This window comes from Stenella coeruleoalba (assembly GCF_951394435.1).
Source record: "Stenella coeruleoalba genome assembly, chromosome: 6".
In the NCBI taxonomy this organism is placed as follows: Eukaryota; Metazoa; Chordata; class Mammalia; order Artiodactyla; family Delphinidae; genus Stenella; species Stenella coeruleoalba.
This window is the reverse complement of record NC_137151.1, coordinates 123,560,702-123,574,776: the sequence shown is the minus strand read 5'-3', so window position 1 is coordinate 123,574,776 and position 14,075 is coordinate 123,560,702.

Here is a 14,075-nt window from a genome sequence, read left to right as displayed (position 1 = left end):
AGGCAGGTTCCCCAGCTGAAGGCTGGATGGAACCAAGGGCTGCCCTTCTGCCTCTGCAGCTCCTCCTCTGGATTGGGGTCTGCTGTGTGACCTCAAGCTCCTCGGTGACTGCCCTTCCACCGGCCCAACCCAGGTTTGTCCTGTCGCAGCTGAGGCCATCGTGCAACCCTGTCCTTTGTGGAGATGGCCTGGAGTCCACAGCACCCTCTTCGTTCACTTGGTAAACGGGCTTCAAGTCCTGCACCGGCACCTTCTGTCCTCGAGGGCCCCAGAGTCTGTGGGGAGGAGACAGCTGAATGGGCTGGGGACCACTGCAGCAGGAGACAACTCTTCAACCCATGAAGGCTATCGCAACTCGATTCTTCTCCATGACACCAAATGACTTCAGTGACCCACATGTGCTATCTGATCGGATCTGCTGTGATATCTTAGCCCTGGAGTCGGGGGTCCCGGAGGCTGGCCTGGGGTGGAGGCAGGACTCCAGGTCTAACTTGTTCTTCTGCACAAAACCCGACAGAGGAGGTCTCAGTGAATGTGTAAATTACGGATAAAGACGTGAAGTCTCTTTTCAGAAGGGCCTGAATCATTCCTCATATTCTCACATTTCCTTCTTGGTACGGACACCCATCTCCCTCCAGAGGAGCCTGGTGGGATTATTTAGAAAACTGGCAAGAGCCCGAGCACTGTGAAAACTAAGATAAGCATTTTAAAAGCATTGTTGTCGCTGTGCTTAGGCAAAGAATCTCTGAGCTGAATGAAATCTCGCCAGACTCGTCATTTGGTTTTCCAGTAACGGGGGGCACGGTGCCACCCACGTGCAGAATGACCACAGACCTTCATGCGATCATTCAGAATATTTGTGTCACCAAAGCAATTATTTAACATACATGTATGTGATTACTTCGGGCCTTTAAACTATTGATCATTGAAAAACCTTTATCAATGGTTTTGAAGTGCATTTCCATTTTCCATGACTACGGCTGGAATTTTTGCCCACAATAATTTTCCTATTTCAGGATTTTGAAAGCTATAAATTGAGAGAAAAGAATGATAATTGCCCATCTTTAAATGAGAAATTGTTAATTTGGGATTTACAAAGGACTTTCCTTCATGAATAATAAGTGAAGACAAATTTGTCTTCCTGCCTCATCTCTGGAGGCTGCCGTCTCCTTACAGCGCCACCTATAGGCAGGGCATCTCTACTTGGTGTTTTGGGCATCGCCGGCAGGACAATTCTTTGGTATGCGACTGTCCCATGAATGTCAGAGATATGACCGAGTTAAATGACAGCCAACAGTGCCCTCAAGGAGAATGCAGCTGTCCCCAGCTGAGAGCACTTCTGCTAGGCATGGGGACCCGATGGGCACCTGGGTGCAACGCACACCTTTGGGCACTCGGTGCCAAAGGGGAAGACAGCTTGTTCCAATGTGGGGAGACCAGTGTGCCCTGAAGCTCATGGCAAGACCCTCGTCCCCAGCCAGTTTGGGCAAGAAAGGCGCACAGGGCAGAGGCTCCTGCGGGGGGGCTACGGGTGAACAGGCCTTTACCAGGGCCTCTCCCCGCATCCCAGTGACCACAGTGGGGCTGCTCCGGGCACCCAGGGCCACCAGTCAACACAGCAGTGTTTGTATGACCAACTGCCTACAGCTCAGCGCCCGGAGGGCTCACCTGGCTCCTCCGTTCAGTCGCTCCCCGGGCTCTAGGCTTCCTGCTCCCCTCTAAGCCTCGTCCTGCTTCTGAAGCTGTGGGAGCGATCCTGCCCATTCGAGCTCAGTAGTCACAGCCAATCACAGCTGGCACAGCTGCATGGGATCGCAGCACTCCGGGCACCCTGGCTGAGAGCTGACAATGAACATGGGCAGGTCCACCCCGCGGGAGTTCTCCCTTCCCAGGGCACTTCCCTTCTGCAGAAGTTGCCCAGCACTTACGTGGTTCAACGTCCCATCCCTTAGGCTCAGGACCGAAATGGCCTCCAGTGTGTCTCAGGGGGCACGAAGGCCTTCACGGGGGTCCACACTGGCAGCCTGGAGCTCCTGAGGGGGCTCTGCTGACCTCACTCTCCACCTGGGCCTTTCCAATGCTTTCTCAAAATGAATGAATGATAACAATAAATAATAATAATAATAGTTCTTCCCCCCCTTACTACCCAGCCCCAGCCACTGGACTGCCAAAGAAATCGAAGGGTTTATAGACGAATTTGGAGATATGTAGCCAAGTCCCTGATGAGACCGGAGATCACAATTTTCAAGTAATTCAGTCCATTAAGCCTATAGCCTGCCAACATTCCAGAGCTTCCATTGCTTCAGCTGGAGGAATTCGATGATACTTTCAGGAAATGTTCTCAGTGACATTACTTCTTGGCAAGTCCACCTTGGTCTTGAAATAATGATTTAGTAATATGAGCTCATGTCCCCTCCAGCCCCTCCAGCCCCTCCAGTCCCTCCAGCCCAGACTAAGAGAGTTCCTGCTCCCCCCTTTCTCTCCTCTTCTCCCTTTAGCTCTGCTCAGACATGTCAGAGGGGACTGGAGTCCATGGGAGACCAGCGCGCGGCAGGGGGAGAGGACAAGGGTAGTAAGGACGTCCATGCTCCCCAAATTAACTGCTAACATCAAGGTAATCTCAGTCAGAATCCCAGAAGAATCGTCTGAAATTTGACCAAACGATCCTAGAGTACATCTGGAAGATGGACGAACAGATGGACGTAACTGGGGAATTTTTGTTTTGTAATTTTATTCATTTATTTATTGAAGTATAATGGGTTTACAATATTGTGTTAGTTTCAGATGTACAGCAAAGTGATTTAGTTATATATATTTTTTCAGATCCTTTTCCTTTCTAGGTTATTACCAAATATTGAATATGGTTCCCTGTCCTATACGGTAGGTCCTTGTTGTTTATTTGTTTTTATATAGAGGAAAGTGTATCTGTTAATCCCATACTCCTAATTTATCCCCCCCTTTCCTCTTTGGTAACCATAAGTTTGTTTTCTATGTCTGTGAGTCTGTTTCTGTTTTGTAAATAAATTCATTTGTGTTATTTTTTAGGTTCTACATATAAATGATATCATATGATATTTGTCTTTCTCCATCCGACTTACTTCATTCAGTATGATAGTCTCTAGGTCTATCCATGTTACTGCAAATGGCATTATTTCATTCCTTTTCTATGGCTGAGTAATATTCCATTACAGACACACACACACACACACACACACACGCACACACCCCACATCTTCTTTATCCATTTATCTGTCAATGGACATTTAGGTTGCTTTCATGTCTTGGCTATTGTAAATAGTGCTGAATTGAACACTGGGGTACATGTATCTTTTCAAATTAGAGTTTTCATCTTTTCCAGATATATGCCCAGGAGTGGGATTGCTGGATCACTTGGTAACTCTACTTTTAGTTTTATAAGGAACATCTATACTGATAGCCATTCTGACCGGAGTGAGGTGATACCTCATTGTAGTCTTTTTTTTTTCTTTATTTTATATTTTTTTAAAGAGTTTCCACTTTATTTATTTATTTTCGGCTGCACTGGGTCTTCGCTGCTGCGCACAGGCTTTCTCTAGTTGTGGCGAGCGGGGCCTACTCTTGTTGCCGTGCGTGGGCTTCTCATTGTGGTGGCTTCTCTTGCTGTGGAGCACAGGCTCTAGGTGTGCGGGCTTCAGTAGTTGTGACACGCGGGCTCTGTAGTTGTGGCGCACGGGCTTAGTTGCTCCACGGCATGTGGGATCTTCCCGGACCAGGGCTCGAACCTGCGTCCCCTGCATTGGCAGGCATATTCTTAACCACTGCGCCCCAGGGAAATCCCCTCATTGTAGCCTTGGTTTGCATTTCTCTAATAATTAGAGATGTTGAGCATCTTTTCCTGTGCCTCTTGGCACACGTGTGTCATCTTTGGAGAAATGTCTATTTAGGTCTTCTGTAGCTGGGGAACTTTTAAAGAGAAGCGTAATGATGAGGCGCACTTCTTTGATAAGAACGCACATCTAATGTCCGTGGGTGACGGGCCCTCTTCTGAGCCCTATAGTCATTAATTAGTTGAATCCTCACAACAGCCCTAAGAGCTAGGTATTGCATTTTACCATACGAAACTGTTGGTACTTGCTAGCATTATTTTACCTACAAAGTGGCAATTTTGTATTATGGCCATCCACATTTTGCAGATGAGAAAACCAGGGCACAGAGAGGTTAAGTACTGTCCCAAGGTCACACAGCTAGCAACTGGTAGATCCAGGATTTACACCCAGACAGACTGGCTGCAGGGATAGTGCTCATAAAATGATATGATGTGACTGACAGATTACTCAGAATTAGACTCTAGAATATATGAAAATATAATCTATGATAAAGAAAGCTCCACAAATTTGTGGAAAAGGAAGAATAGTTGCATACATGGTATTTGGAAAAACTGGCTAATTAGGGGAAGAGACAACAGATCTTCACCTGCCACCTTTACCGCAGATCAATTACAGATGGATTAAGGAGTTCAATGCATAAAAGGAAACCTCTAAAACCTAGAAAAGAGGATTAGCTGAATAATTATCTGCCGAGTGGAGAGGACACAAGGAGAGAATAGCAAAGCTGTCTACATAAAAAAAAACTGGAGCTCTTGTTCATTCAAAAGATCATAAAACAATTAAAAATACAAGGAACAACTGGGAAAAACACTTGTCAGAAACATGACAAGATGGATTAATACATTTCCATATAAAGAACTAGAATAAAAGGGAAAGGAAACTGAGAAAGCGCATAGATGGACAATTCATGGAAAGTGAAAAGCAAACTCATTGATTCCACAAACATTTATGGGGCACTTATTACTTGCCAGACACTGTTCTGGGCTTGAGAAGGAGCTTGCCTTCTATGCGGTGAGACGGGCATGAAACAAACCAATAATGCCAGGTGTTATGAAGACAGGTAAGTGATAGGAAGGAGAATAAGCAGAGTAAGAACACGGGGAGTGGGAGGTGCTGTTTTAGATGGAGGGTTGGGGACAAGCTTGCTGCTAAGGTGAGAGCTGGGTAGCTCCCCGAAAGAAGTAAAGGGGCAAGAAATGCACAGGTCTGGGGGCAGAGTATCCCAGGCAGAGGGACAGCAATGAGACTAATGTCACTGGAGCAAACTGGCAAGGGGGAGAGTGATGGGATGATGGGGCCACAGAGGCAGTCAGGCACTTGACCATGGAAAGCTTTGGAGGCTCTGGGAAGAACTTGGATTTTATTTTAACTGATACAGGAAGCCACTGAAGGTGTCAGAGTACAGGAGTGCATACTTTTTTCTTTAATTGCTAATAAATAAATAAAACTGCTAATACTAATAAATATATAAAACTGCTAATACATTTTTCTTTAATTGCTAATAAACATATAAAACTGTTCAAAGAGATACAAATTAAAACCAAAATGAAGTACCAAGGTAATTCTTCAAATTAGTAAAGTTTATAATATAAAAATAATATAGGAATTTATAATATTAAAAAATTTGTAAAACCGGACAGGGATATGGTTCAGGGAGGTGGACACTCATCTGTGGCTTGAGGAAGAGCATCCGTTCAATCAATAGTGATTGAAAAGGCGCCATGATTCCAAAATGAAAAGACAACCTACAGGATGGGAGAACATATTTGCAAGCAATGTAACCAACAAGGGGTTAATTTCCAAAAGCAGCTCATATAGCTGAATGTAAAAAAAAACCCCAAACAACTGAATCAAAAAAAAATGCAGAAGATCTAAAAAGACACGTCTCCAAAGAAGACATACAGACAGCCAACAGGCACATGAAAAAATGCTCAACATCACTAATTATTGGAGAAATGAAAATCAAAACTACAATGAGGTATCACCTCACTCCGGTCAGAATGGCCATCATCAAAAAGTCTGCAAATAATAAATGCTAGAGAGGGTGTGGAGAAAAGGGGACCCTCCTACACTTTTGGTAGGAATGTAAATTGGTGGAGCCGCTATGGAAAACAGTGTGGAAGTTTCTTAAAAAACTAAAAATAGAGTTGCCCTGTGATCCAGGCATCCCACTCCTGGGCATATATTTGGAGAAAACTAATTCAAAAAGATACATGCAGGGACTTCCCTGGTGGTCCAGTGGGTAAGCCTCTGCGCTCCCAATGCAGGGGCCCTGGGTTTGATTCCTGATCAGGGAGCTAGATCCCACATGCATGCCTCAACTAAGAGTTTGAATGCCACAACTAAGACCTGGCACAGGCAAAATAAATAAATACTAAAAAAAAGATACATGCACCCCAGTGTTCATAGCGGCACTATTTACAATAGCCAAGACATGGAAACAACCTAAATGTCCATCAACAGATGAATGGTAAAGAAGATGTTTTATCTACACACACACACACACACACACACACACACACACACACAATATGGAATACTACTCAGCCATTAAAAAGAATGAAATCATGCCATTTGCAGCAACATGGGTGGACCTAGAGATTATCATACTAAGTGAAGTAAGCCAGACAAAGACAAATATCATATGATATCACTTACCTGTGGAATCTAAAATATGATACAAATGAGCTTATTTATGAATCAGAAATAGACCCACAGACATAGAAAACAAACTTATGGTTACCAAAGGGGAAAGCCGGGGGAGGGATAAATTAGGAGTCTGGGATTAACAGATACACACTCCTATATATAAAATAGATAAACATCAAGGACCTACTGTATGGCACAGGGAACTATACTCAATATTTTATAATAACCTATAATGGAAAAGAGTGGGGAAAAGAATAGATATATATGTATATGTATAACTGAATCACTTTGCTGTACACCTGAAACTAATACAACATTGTAAATCAACTCTACTTCAATTAATAACAAAAGAAAAGGAAACCACGAGCCAGATAGTCTTTGAGGGGCTGCAGAGGGGTAGCAAACAAGAGAAACAAGGGATCCATGCTCAGGAAGTAGGGTAAAAATTTTCTCTCAGCCTATTTTAAACTTGTTAAACAATAAGCAATAACCTTCATTATAAAAAACAAATAGGAAAACCATTATTACTACTTTTATTCAGCATTGTAACTAGTGGTCCTAACCAAAGCAGTGAAATGAGAAAAACAAATAAAAGCCCTAAGGATGAGAGGGGGAAACTAAAATCAAATTTATGAGAGACACATTTAAAAAAAACAAAATATAAGGTACTCAGGAAAAATTATAACATTTTCTTGAGAGACATTAAAGAACATCAGAATAAACAGAGAGAGAAACCACGGCTATGGATGAAAAGGTTCAATGTCATAAATACGTCAGTTATTCCCAAATTGGGTTAGAAGATTCAGTGTATATAGAAAACAAGCTTATGGTTATCAAAGGGGAAAGGGGGTGGGGGAGGGATAGATTAGGAGTTTGGGATTAGCAGATACAAACTACTATATATAAAGTCGATAACCGACAAGGTCCTACAGTATAGCACAGGGAATTATATTCAATATCTTGTTGTAAACCATAATGGAAAAGAATATGAAAAATATATACACATAAAGAATATATATATATATTTGAATCACTTTGCTATAAACCATAAACTAACATAACACTGTAAATCAACTGTACTTCAATTTAAAAACAAGAAGTTTCAATGTGATTCTAATAAAAAACCAGGAGGGCTTTTGAAGAGCTTGAGTTAAGAATAATAATGGGGCTTCCCTGGTGGTGCAGTGGTTGAGAATCTGCCTGCCAATGCAGGGGACACGGGTTTGAGCCCCGGTCTGGGAAGATCCCACATGCCACGGAGCAACTGGGCCCATGAGCCACAATTACTGAGCCTGCACGTCTGGAGCCTGTGCTCCACAACAACAGAGGCCGCTATAGTGAGAGCCCCGTGCACTGCGATGAAGAGTGGCCCCCGCTTGCCACAACTAGAGAAAGTCCACACACAGAAACGAAGACCCAACACAGCCATAAATAAATAAATAAAAATTTAAAAAAAGAATAATGATGACATACATGAAGAAGGAAATATGGTGAGAGGACATATCCTACAAGATATCAAGCCTTTTAAGGTTCCGGTTATGAGGGAAGTATAGTGTTTCCATGGGAATAGATAAATTGAACAGTGAAACAGAATTGAAAGCCTAGTACATATACCCCATGCATATATATCACAGAGCTTTCAGTAAAGAGTGTTGAAGCAATTAATGATCTCCAGTAAAAAATGAAACTGGATGCTTCTCTCACATTACACACACACACACACACAAGTTAATTATAAATAGATTAAAGATGTTGATGGAAAAGACAAAATTTTTAAATTCTTATAAGCAAATATTCGAGTATTCTTTCTAAGGGAAAGGATTTCTTCAACAAGTTGCAAAATGCACTGTTCATCAAATGAGAGCATTTTTGAAAAGTCACAAACTAGAAGAAAATCTTTGCAAGGAATTTGTATAAAGAACAATAAAAAAAAACTGTTATGAGTGAAAAAGAAACAGATTAATCAGTAAAAAAAATAATAGGAAAGGGGCTTCCCTGGTGGCTCAGTGGTTGAGAGTCCACCTGCCGATGCAGGGTACATGGGTTCGTGCCCTGGTCCGGGAAGATCCCACATGCCGCGGAGCGGCTGGGCCCGTGAGCCATGGCCGCTGAGCCTGCGCGTCCGGAGCCTGTGCTCCACAACGGGAGAGGCCACAACAGTGAGAGGCCTGCATACCGCAAAAAAATAAAAATTAAAAAAATAATAATAATAATAGGAAAAAAATATGAACAGGCATTTTTTAGACGAGCAACATTATTAACAAGTAAATTTAGGAGTAGATGCTCAGTCTCACTGGTAATCAACGAAATTTAATTAAGGCCTAAATGAAATACTATTCTACATCCATCAAATTGGCAAAAACTTAAAAATCTGACAATACCAAGTGGTAGCAAAGTTGTAGAGTACCTAGAACTCTCATACATAGTTGGGGGGAATGTAAATTTGTACAACTACGCTGGAAAACAATTTGCCTGTTACACTGTGAAGTCAAACACATGCATAGCCACATGGCAATGTTACTTTTAGGTATTGAAAAAGTGAATGACTAATGATCATCTAATATACCTTTTGCAAGTCAGGTAGTTTCCAATTCATTGTTTCCAATGACATGGAACAGAAACCAATCCAGTTACCAGCTGGTACATCGTTAAAAATTATGTTTAACAATTAAAGAAATAAGGTCACAGGAAGTTAAAATAAATTTTTAAAATTCATGTTATATACATATTTGCATTGCCGAGAAGTATAACAGGGTGATCAATAAATGACGTTTAAGGATACAAGTCAGGATAAAGTTTTCAGGAAGGAAAAGAATGAAAGCACAATTTCAATAAAAAAAAGGAAAAATGTAAGATTTCTGAGTGTTGAAGAGTTTGTTCATGTAGCTTTAAATAGGATGATGATGGATAATAAATTGCCATGGTGCTTGGATTCCACTGGACACATTTTTTAAAAGAGTGCTGAAGAGCTAGCAATAAGAGCTAGCTAGCTATAAGAGCAAACTGTGAAGTGAGGCAAATAGTAATCTATTTATTGGCCATTAACTGTCAGAGTAGGCTCCTTCCAGCTTTATATCTTTGGCAAAATTCCTTATTTCTTCTATGTTTCTTATATAATAGGAATGATGTTAAGTATAGTATATTTGGAATACAATGAAATAATATTTTGTCTCAAAAAATACTTTATTTTTAAGTGTTAATATTTATAATGTGCCCAAATTATACCATTTTCAAAAACTTATGATAAAAAATTGAGATTTCAACTGTAAAAGGTGCAAGAGGATGCACAGTTTTTCAAATTCTGTTAGAGAGTGCATGAGGGGAAAGTTGGAAGTTCAGAGAAACTCTTGAACGTATGTGCTGGGAAAATGTACAAAAATATTCTTGGCAGCCTGGTTGGTGATGGTGAAAACTGGAAACTCAAATCAAGAGGAGAATGAATAAATGCATTGTGGTCTATTCACATTCTGGAGCAGTACAAATGCAGGAACTTTGGTGACATACAACCTGGACAAATCTCCAGTTTTATAAAGCTCAGAAACAAAACTAATGTGGTTTGTAACTAAACTATTTTTTGAAAAGCAAGGGAAAAATTGGCACACAATTCAACATAATGGTTACCTCTGGGGGTAGAAACATCCAGGGGGCAGAATTACCCAGGGGGCATTGGTGATTTTCTAGTTCTTAAAATGGGATAGTGAGTTACTTTATTATTCACTTTTATAGCTTACATATATGCCATTCTACTGTCACATCTTAACCAATTAAAAATTTTCAATTTTTATTTTGAAAATTTTCAAACATATGGAAAACAGCATCCAATATGCAGTTCATATTTGGATTTCCTCAATTTTTCATATTTGATAGCTTTTTAAAAGACCAACATCCAGTCGAGATTCATAAATTGCATTTGATTATTATTAATTTTAGTCTCTCTTATTCTAGAATAATTCACTCTATTTTTATGACATTGACTTTTTGAAGGCTTCAGGCGAACACTCTTATAGACTGTCCTCCTGTCTAGTTTTGTCAGAGTATTTTTTCCTATTCTCTTAATTCCTCTTGGTGATTAACCTGCTGGGGGTTGGGGGGTACTTCTAAGAAAAGAAAAACAGTGCATTTTATTATATAATGGTGTCACATTTTTATGTAGTCAAATCTGTCCATTTTTTTAAACTTTGCATTTTTTTTTTTTTAAACTTTGCATTTTTTATCTTAATGAGGCAACCTTTTTCTAGCCCAAGATTATAAAACTATTCCATATTTTTCTAGTAGTTTTGTTTTTACATTTTGCTTAATTTTATTTTATTTTATTTTATTTTATTTGGCTGCGTTGTGTCTTAGTTGCGGCATGCAGGCTCTTGGTTGCAGCACGGGCTTCTCTCTACTTGTGGCAGCATGTGGGCTTCTCTCTAGTTGTGGCATGTGGGTTTTTCTCTCTCTCGTTGTGGCACGTGGGCTCAGCACGTGTGGCACAGAGGCTTAGTTGCCTTGCGGCATGTGGGATCTTAGTTCCCCAACCAGGGATTGAACCCGCGTCCCCTGCATTGGAAGGTGGATTCTTTACAACTGGACCACCAGGGAAGTCCCTACATCTTGCTTTAATCTATTTGGAATTTATTTTTGCATACGGTAGGGTAAGAGTCAAAGTATACTTGCCCCCAAATATATGGCCTGTGTCTCCCCTGTTTATTAAATAGACTTTTACCATTGATGTGAAGTGCTACTTTTATCATATTCTAAATTCCATATATCTATAATCCATTTTCTAGAACTTAGCAACAACTCTGATCTATTTGTTACTTTCTGTTCCAACACTGTATCACTTTTTATTTTGATATCTTTTATGGTAAGTTCTTCCTCATTGTGCTTCATTTTCAATTTTTTCTTAGCCAGTGTGTCACATTTTCTTTTCCAAAAGAATTTCAGAATCATCTCTCAAAGTTATTTTGAAAAATTCATTTGGAATTTAGATGGCAAATGCACTAAATTTATAGGATAAAGGGTAGCATCTTTACAGTATTGAGTCTTATCATGTAGGATCATGACCTGCTTCTCTTGTTATTCAGATCTCTGCTGTCCTTTCGTAAAGATTTAGCATTTTCTTCATATAGGCTTCATGTATACCTTATATAGGTTTATTCCTAGCTATTTGGAAATATTAGTTGCTATTATAAATGGGAACCTCTTTTTCTTTTTACATGAAAAATTGCTAGTTTGTTAATGGTGATGGTATTAGAATGCAATTGAATTTTTATGTGGGTTTTGCCTCTCCTTTTCAATACTTAGACACCCTTTTTTTCTTGTCTTATTGCACTGGCTCCACCCTCCACTCCAATATAATAATGAATAGTAGTGGCGATGATGCACATATTCCATTTCTCCCTGATTTTAATGGAAATGCTTCCCTTTGTTTTTTTCTCTATCTCTGTGTCAGGTTCCAATTTAGCCTGTGTGCCTGTGCACACCCCCAAAAGCAGAGCTTAGATTACTCACTTTGGGCTGTAGTCGATCACATTTCAAGGGTGCTCAGGCCTTGGGTCAAACTCCAGCTTTGCCTTTTCACACAGTTGTATGGCCTCTGGCAGGTTCCCAACCTCTCTGGGACGTATTCTGCTCTTCTGTAAGAGGGAGACACTGATGCCTCTCTCTAGGAGGACAATTACAAAGCTCCCACTGAGGGGAACGCTTATCCCATGCCAGCACCCACTCCCCTTCATGGCTGCGCTCCCGTGGGGCAAGGACTGCACTTGAGATCATGGCCTTAGAAGGGGCAGGAAGCTCCTTGCGCCCTGTGGAGGGAGGCCTACTTGGAAAAGAAACATTTACAAAAAATAATCATAATGCGGGTTGCAATGCTGTCAGACAGGCCAGGTTTTTCTGGCTCCACTTTTCCTTGACAACCAGCTCCTCTTTCTCACCCCTCAGATTCAGAAGTGTCCTGGGCAAACACATTAGCAGCTGAATCCACCATCATTGTTCATGATAAAAAGTGTGACTAAATATATCATTAAAGTTGGTAACTCAAGAAGGTATATTTCCCTTTGTGTGTCCCTGAGAATAGCAGTAACAAAGGGTGCATCACATGAAAATTAATTTGTTAAATTCAGTCTCCTTACTCAACCTCTTCTGGAAGCCTTCACTTTGCCCATGCGAGGCCTAGGCTCCAGAGCGGTGCAGGGTCCCTTATTCAGCATTTTCCATGCGTATGTGAGCACAGAGCAGATGCTTTCTTTCAGGTGTGCGGTAAATGCTTAACAGTCGGGGGGAAAAAACCTCTGCTGTATAGTGTTTGCCAATTTCCTTGGTGTAAACACTCCAACCACGACCAGTTTCAGGCTACCTATGGGATGTCACTGAGCACGGAGCTGGGAAGGGAGACTCACAGTCAGCTCTCCGGAGCTGGGAAAAGCTGCTTCCAGCTCATTACTGCTCAGGGAGAGGAAATCCAACAGGTTCTCTGATCCTTAAGGGCGGGGAATGGTGATGCACTTCCCTATGCCCAACAGGGGTCCCAGTTTTTTGTGTTCCCTTCCAGAAGTTGCTTTTATGTGCGCATCAGTGTATATAAATGGATAAACAGGATGGAATCATATGCAGAATCACATCGTTCTGCACCTTGTATTTTTTCACTTAATGTATTGTGGCCAGTTTTCCATAATCAGAACACATGGAAGGGTCTGGATCTTGTGGTCAGCTGCTCCACGGTCTCTCTAACCAGCTCCCCACTGCCGGACATTCCAGGCGTTTGCAGGCCTCTCCTGGAACAATGTTGTTCTCTGCAAGCACACGTTTCCCAAGCCTCCCTCAGAGGCCCTTGGGCAGCCTGGCCCAGCCCTGCCTGCTCTTCCACTGCAGACACCTGCTGAGTGGTTGAGAACTAACCCTCTTTTGGTATTAATGCCTAATAATAAACCAGTCAGTGCCCTTCCCTGAGCACTGGGTACCTTCCCTCTTGCCCAGAGCTACAGACTTGCAAACGCATTCAGCAAAGACAACCACCTGGTGCGACTGAGATGGAGGAAGACGTGGACGCTCGGCATCTTGGAGCAGGAGGGATCTCAGGGGCTGCCAGCAGCGTTGTGGAATCCATCCCCATCTCTGGATTCCGCGTCCTTGGTGGGGCAGCCCGTCCTGACTCAGAGTGGCCGGCATGACTGTTTGCCAGACTCATGAGTCCATCAGAACCTGTTCCAGGCTGGCCTCTACTGAGGCCTTTGACCAGGAGACCAGGCACAGGAGGGCGGGCATCCCCAGTGCCCCCTCTGTAGGGGCAGACAGTGCCTCTCGGTGCTTTTTGTTTGGACTGAGCTGAAAGGGTGGCTGGAGTGGTGGGCAGAGGCCCCAACCTCAGGGCTGAACTAGTATGCCTCTGTCACCAGGGGGCCCAGGCCTGACATCGGCACTCCTGCATGGCTGTCCCTGTCAACTCTGGAAGCCCAGGGCAGACATGTGGGCTAGACAGGCCCAGGTCTTCTGAGGGTGCCAGCCAAGGCCACATGCCAGGAGCCAGCTCCATGGGGCTCAGCAGGGAATAAATCTGAAAGCCAAGGAGCCCGC